The following is a 6,000-nucleotide window of genomic DNA, read 5'->3' on the forward strand; positions in this document are numbered from 1 at the left end:
ACTCATGACCACACACCCTGCAGACCAGCATGAAGCTGGCTTAAAGGTGCCCGGGGACTCAGCAGCACAGCTGTAATGTTGACAGCACAGGAATAACTAACGTTGAAATTCTGATTTAGGGAACAGACTCCAATGGAACTTTCAGGTTGAAATGTATGGAATCATGGCAGATATTAGACCATCCATCCTCTCTGGTCAGTAGAGGGCGGTTTTCTGTAGGAGGTGACGGATAGCTTTATAGGATTTGGGGATGCAATAGAATGATATTGTCCCCTGGAGGTCACACTTACCAACCAAAGGGTAATAACTTTTATTGCAAGCCTGAAAGAGTCCATAAATGTTTCATTAAATCCTTAAAAATGTGCAGTTATCAATTTTCCACTCTCTTTTGATTCCTGGCTTCCATGCTGAAATGGATGAAGTATTCCTGGGGAAATGTGATTGTGTTGAACTTACCACCTGTAATATTTCCCAGTGGGATCATCTGAACACATGTGGGTTTTAGTAAGATTGTTCTCAGGAAATTTCATTATTTTAAATGCGAGGCACTGCCTCTAAATCCCACCTTAGTCTTTCCCTCTCCCAATGTGCTCCTGCCGGGCAGCAGGCAAGGTGGGGACAGAAGCCCCTGCATTTCCTGGGGACCCTCCTTTACAAAGTGTCTGTGCAGGGCTGGCTGGTGCTGGGCTGGTGCGTTAAACAGACAGAGACACGTCCTTGGGGCAGAGAGGCTGCAGTTGCTGACCAGAGGGAGAATATTGTATTCAGTTTGGGCAGAGCTGCTGTGGGGCAGGTTCTGGGTGTGTCTGAACAGGTAGGGATGCTCTTAACCATCCCTATCATCACAGAAAACAGACAAAAGTTCAGTTTGTCAGGTTGTAGGACAACAGTTCGAATTACATAATTCTTAAAAAATATAGTTCCCCTGTTCAGGGTCACATTGTAATTAACAAAATATTGCAAAATCCACGTCCCTTCAGGGCTCCATTTAATGGGTAGAGCACAGAATCGAAAAGGTAATAAAGAGGTTCTCACGGCAAAGAGGTGCTTGAATTTTGCATCTGAATGGCACTCAGCTGCGATCGCCCAAACATCTTCTTTCTTCTCGATTCTTCCAAAAGGACCTTCTTCTTTTGCTCTTCTTTGGCATCGTTACTCTGCAGCATTCACTGTCAGTGCTGTTTCCTCTGGGAGCCAAACCCACACACCAGCCACAGGCACAGGGTAAGAGCCGCGACGTAGAAAAGGACTGAGCGGAAAGAGCACGTGTGTGGGGAAGCGGGGACAGTTCAGGCAGCAGTCCCATCGCCGAGCCTGAACCAGGCTTCCTGCACAGCAGGTGCTTGCTAAGCACGCGCAGGAGACCAATATGCTTGTTCAGCACGATCTGTGGCTGCACACTGTCCTTGAGCAGGTGTGTGTCTAGGTCAGGAATCGCCAAAATTTTATTTAACTTGTTTCTTTTAAAATTAACTAAATTATACATGTATTACACAAGTACATGGTCTTTTTAAAAAAGTGAAGCTCTTCAGGGAAGGGTAAGATTCTCTTGGATCTTTTCCATCCTGTGCCCTCCTCTCCACTCCCAGAGTTTGTCCAGGGTTTAATGATACATTTACATACTCACGGGGGGGCAGAAGTAGGCTTACAGTTGTGGACATGGAAAATAATGCAAATTAATAGATAATAATAGAAGAATGGACTGTGTTTTGCATACTCACAGCTGTGAGCCTGCTTTTGCCCCACTCTGTATAAAGAATGTATTGGGGGGAAAAGATACTATATTGTAATTTAAAAATATTTACATAGCCCTGGCCAGTGTGGCTGGATAGGTTAAGCATCTTCCCGTGCACCAAAGCGTTGCGGGTTCCATTCCCAATGTGGGCACATACCCAGGTTGCAGGTTTGATCCCCAGTCAGGTGCATACAGGGTGTGTACAAGAGGCAACCAATCAATGTTTCTCTCTCACATCCATGTTTCTCTCTCTCCCCCTCTCCCTTTCTCTCTAAAATCAATAAAAAAGAGGAGGACAAAAATAGTTGCAGAATAGCTGTCATAGGGTTCAGTGCTTTCTTTCCTCACTTATGATGTATCTTAAAGATCCAGTCCTATTGTTAGGATAGATCCAGACGAAGGAAGAAAGGGAACAATTTCTGAGGGCACACTGAGGGCACTCTGCCAGGCCTGTGTGGAGGAAAGGGCATAGAAATTCAATAGAGAAAAGATTAAGAAACAAAATAAAGCAAAACTCGGTAGTCCCGAATTTGGATTGAAAGTGTCAGTGTGAGCTCACAAATATGGAGAGAGAGCAAACTAGGGACCTGCTAAGGTCTAGAAACACAGAAAGGCTCAGGAATAATGCATGCTCCTAATGCCGGAGAAGTGGTCTTTATTTTTTTATTATTCAGTTACAGTTGACATTCGATATGATATTAGCTTCAGGTGTACACCACAGGGGTAAGCATCCAGCTTACTTGTGAACATTTTCCTGATAAGTCTAGTGTCCATATTTATTAGATTACTAGGGGCCCAGTGCACAAATTTATGCATGAGCAGGGTTCCTGGGTCTGGCTGGTGATCAGGGCTGATCTGCGGGGCGACCAGCGGAGTGATCGGGGTGCCCCTTCCCCTGGCACCTGCCTTGGCTGGCCAGGGGGCTGGTGGCAGCTCCTGCATTGAGCATCTGCCCCCTGTTGGTCAGTACACATCACAGCGACCTATTGTTCCACAGGTCATTCTGCCATTCAGTCGATTTGCATATTAGACTTTTATTATATAGGACTAGAGGCCCGATGCACGAAATTCGTGCAAGGGCCTTCGCCCTGGACCCTACTGCCGCTGCCATGGCTGGGGACCTCTGCTGCCTCTGCCGTGGCCCCCACCCACTGTGCTTTGTCAGGAAGGAAGGACTTCTGGAAGGATGTCTGGTCTAATAAGCATATATTACCCTTTTATTATTATATATTATTGACTGTAGTCTCTATGCTGTACTATTTTGTAACTGCCAGTTTGTACTTCTCAATTCATCACCTTTTCCATCCAGGCCCCCAATCCCCCACCCATCTGGCAACCATCAATTTGTTCTCTTTATCTGTGAGTCTGTGTCTGTTTTGTGTATAGATTGTCTGTCTGTTTATTTTATTTTATAGATTCTACATATAAGTGAAATCATATATGATATTTGTCTTTGTCTGACTTATTTCACTTGGCATGATGCCCTCTATGTTGTCGTAAATGATAAGATGTCACTCCTGTTTATGGGTGAGGAATACCCTCTTGTATATATGTGCCACAAATAGTATTTTCCACTACCAGGCACCAGGGACAAGTGGCTTTGGAGTGTTAACGTAAAAACAGTCAAAGCTGTAAAGAATTCTTGTGAGTTTATTTGAGCCAAACTGTCAACAATTGCCAGGAAACAGAACCTAAACAGATTGGGATACTGCTTCGGAGAATGGGTGGTTTCTCACCTTGTTTTATACATTGCAATCCAAGGAGGAGATGTAAGTGGGTTACAGGAGACCCACTGGTGATAGATTAGGGAGGCAGAAGAAAGCAAAGCAGGGAAATCTCTGGGATTAGATAAAAAGTAAAATAAACACATACTTCTTGTACCTAGATGGGTACAGCATAGTTAACAGCCAACAATTAACATGATAACAACAATAAAGGAATTTATGGTCTATGTCAGTGATGGCGAACCTATGACACGTGTGTCAGAGATGACACGCGAACTCATTTTTTTGGTTGATTTTTCTTTGTTAAATGGCATTTAAATATATAAAATAAATATCAAAACTATAAGTTTTTGTTTTACTATGGTTGCAAATATCAAAAAATTTCTATATGTGACACAGCCCCAGAGTTAAGTTAGGGTTTTTCAAAATGCTGGCACGCGGAGCTCAAAAGGTTCGCCATCACTGGTCTGTGTCCTGGCGCCCAGGGCATTTGGTTGTGCCCTGAGGGGTCGACAAAAAGGGAGGTTACAAGTTACCCTGACATTTCACAGGCATGTTACAGATGCAAAAAAACAATAGGTTCAGTGAAGGTAAAGACTCACCTTTATAAACTGCTTTGAGTTAAGTTTTAATTTCAGACCATGCTTTGGGGTGACGTTAGGTCTCTGAGTTTGCAAGGCCACTATGCAGGCCTCCCCTGAGCTGGTCAGGTTAGCATGCGGCCCCTTTTGTCCACAGGAGAAATGGCTACTCCCAACTTGAGCTCTGAGCCTCAGTAGCCATAATAAAAAGAGACAACTAGGCATTGTTTCACCTGATTTAAAAGGAATACAGCTGTAGACTTGAAAAAGGCATGGACCTGAGTCTCATCAAGCCTCTGGATCCAGTTGCCAATTTCTAGAAACTGGAGAACAGAGGAATGTTTTGAACTTCACCATGAAGGTGCAGCCAGCAAACTTCAGGCTGCAAACTAGACCAGGTAACCACTGGGGGAAAACCAGGAGCTGGGTCACCTGCCTTCCCCGTCTGTGCTGAGTTACCACCTTGTACCTACTTTTCCTGGCTTTTCATTCCCTGAACATTCTGCTAGGAACCAGCCTTACTTAGAGCCTTTCTTTGTGTGCGCCTTGGGCAAGTATTTGTTGAGCACTTGTGAGCGCCTGGTGTGGGGAGGGATGGGCTGCAGAAGTTGGTTCAACCTGGGCTCTATCCTCCAGTCCATGCACTATGACCAGGAGGTGCAGACATTATGCAACCATTACTGCAAGGCTCTGATTAATATTTTTAAACTCAACTGTGTGATTAAACTACTGTAATTATAGCTTTAATTTGATTTTCCTTTCAGTGTTTATCTAGTTACCTATAGATCAAATCAGACTGGAGTAAAGCTGGCACCGTGGAAGCCCAGTGACCAGGCTCTCCGCCTCCCCAGCAGCCACAGGAAGTGCGTGCACCGGTTGCCCTGGTAACGTGTGTATTTTGCCAGGCCCCCAGAAAAATGTGATCTCTAATTAACCTTAAAATTAACAGGCTGACAGCAAAGATTTCATAACAATCAGAAGGAGAGGCAGGAAATAGTCTGGAAAATGTAAATCTGAGCTGACACTTGTAAACCTCCAGAGACAGTAAAATGTTATGGGATTTCAGAAAGCTGAGAGACTCAGAGCCTCAATAGCAGAAGAGGAATTGAATGTGGTTTTGCCTCTGTCTGATCCTCCCATCTAATCGCTTTTAAGAAAATTAGAAAAAAAAATGGTTTAAAATCATTTGGCCCACCTTTTAGAGTAGATGTTAGGCACATAGTTACAACTTGTCTTTCTGGTGAGAACTTTTAAAATCTCTCTTAGCAACATTAAAATGTACAACTTAGTATTGTTAACTGTATTGTTAACTGTAGTCAGCGTGCTGTTCATTACATCCCCAGATGTAATCATTTTATAACTGGAAATATGTACTCTGATGACCTTAACCCACTATCTCTACCCCCCACCCCCTGTTATGCCCAGAGCTCGGGGTCCCCAATAATCCACCACCAGGGAGCCTCCTCCGATGCAAAAGCAACGAGTCTTTATTGATCAATTCTAGAATTGGCTCCCAGCCTCTATCCGGCACAGCGGTGAGGCGAGAGAGCGTGTCCCAGGAGAACAAAGGTTATATAGGGCTAGCTATTTGGGGTGGGCTTTAGGGGTGGCGTGAGTTACAGAGATTGGTCAGGGTTTTACAGCATAAGGGTAGGGTCAGGAAGTGACCATCACATTCTGAAGGTTGGAGCCGTCCTCCACTATAGCCTTATTAGGACCTTAGTTACATTTCTGGAGCTTCATTGGTCCACTCAGGTGGGTGGTTGGGAGAGTTAGGACAATACCAGCATTCTTGTGGTCACTCTCGGGGGGGGGGGGGGGCGGCTTGGGCTGAGGGCCCAGCCTTGCAAGACAAGATAGAGGAGAGGGAGAAGAGTATGTCCCTGCCTCGTCCTTGAAGAGGGAGGAGGGTGCATTTCTGCTTAGTTCTGCTTAGTTCTTTCAAGTTCCGTTCTGTCCA

Source organism: Myotis myotis, unplaced genomic scaffold (genome assembly GCF_014108235.1).
Source record: "Myotis myotis isolate mMyoMyo1 unplaced genomic scaffold, mMyoMyo1.p scaffold_m19_p_8, whole genome shotgun sequence".
NCBI classification, from domain to species: domain Eukaryota; kingdom Metazoa; phylum Chordata; class Mammalia; order Chiroptera; family Vespertilionidae; genus Myotis; species Myotis myotis.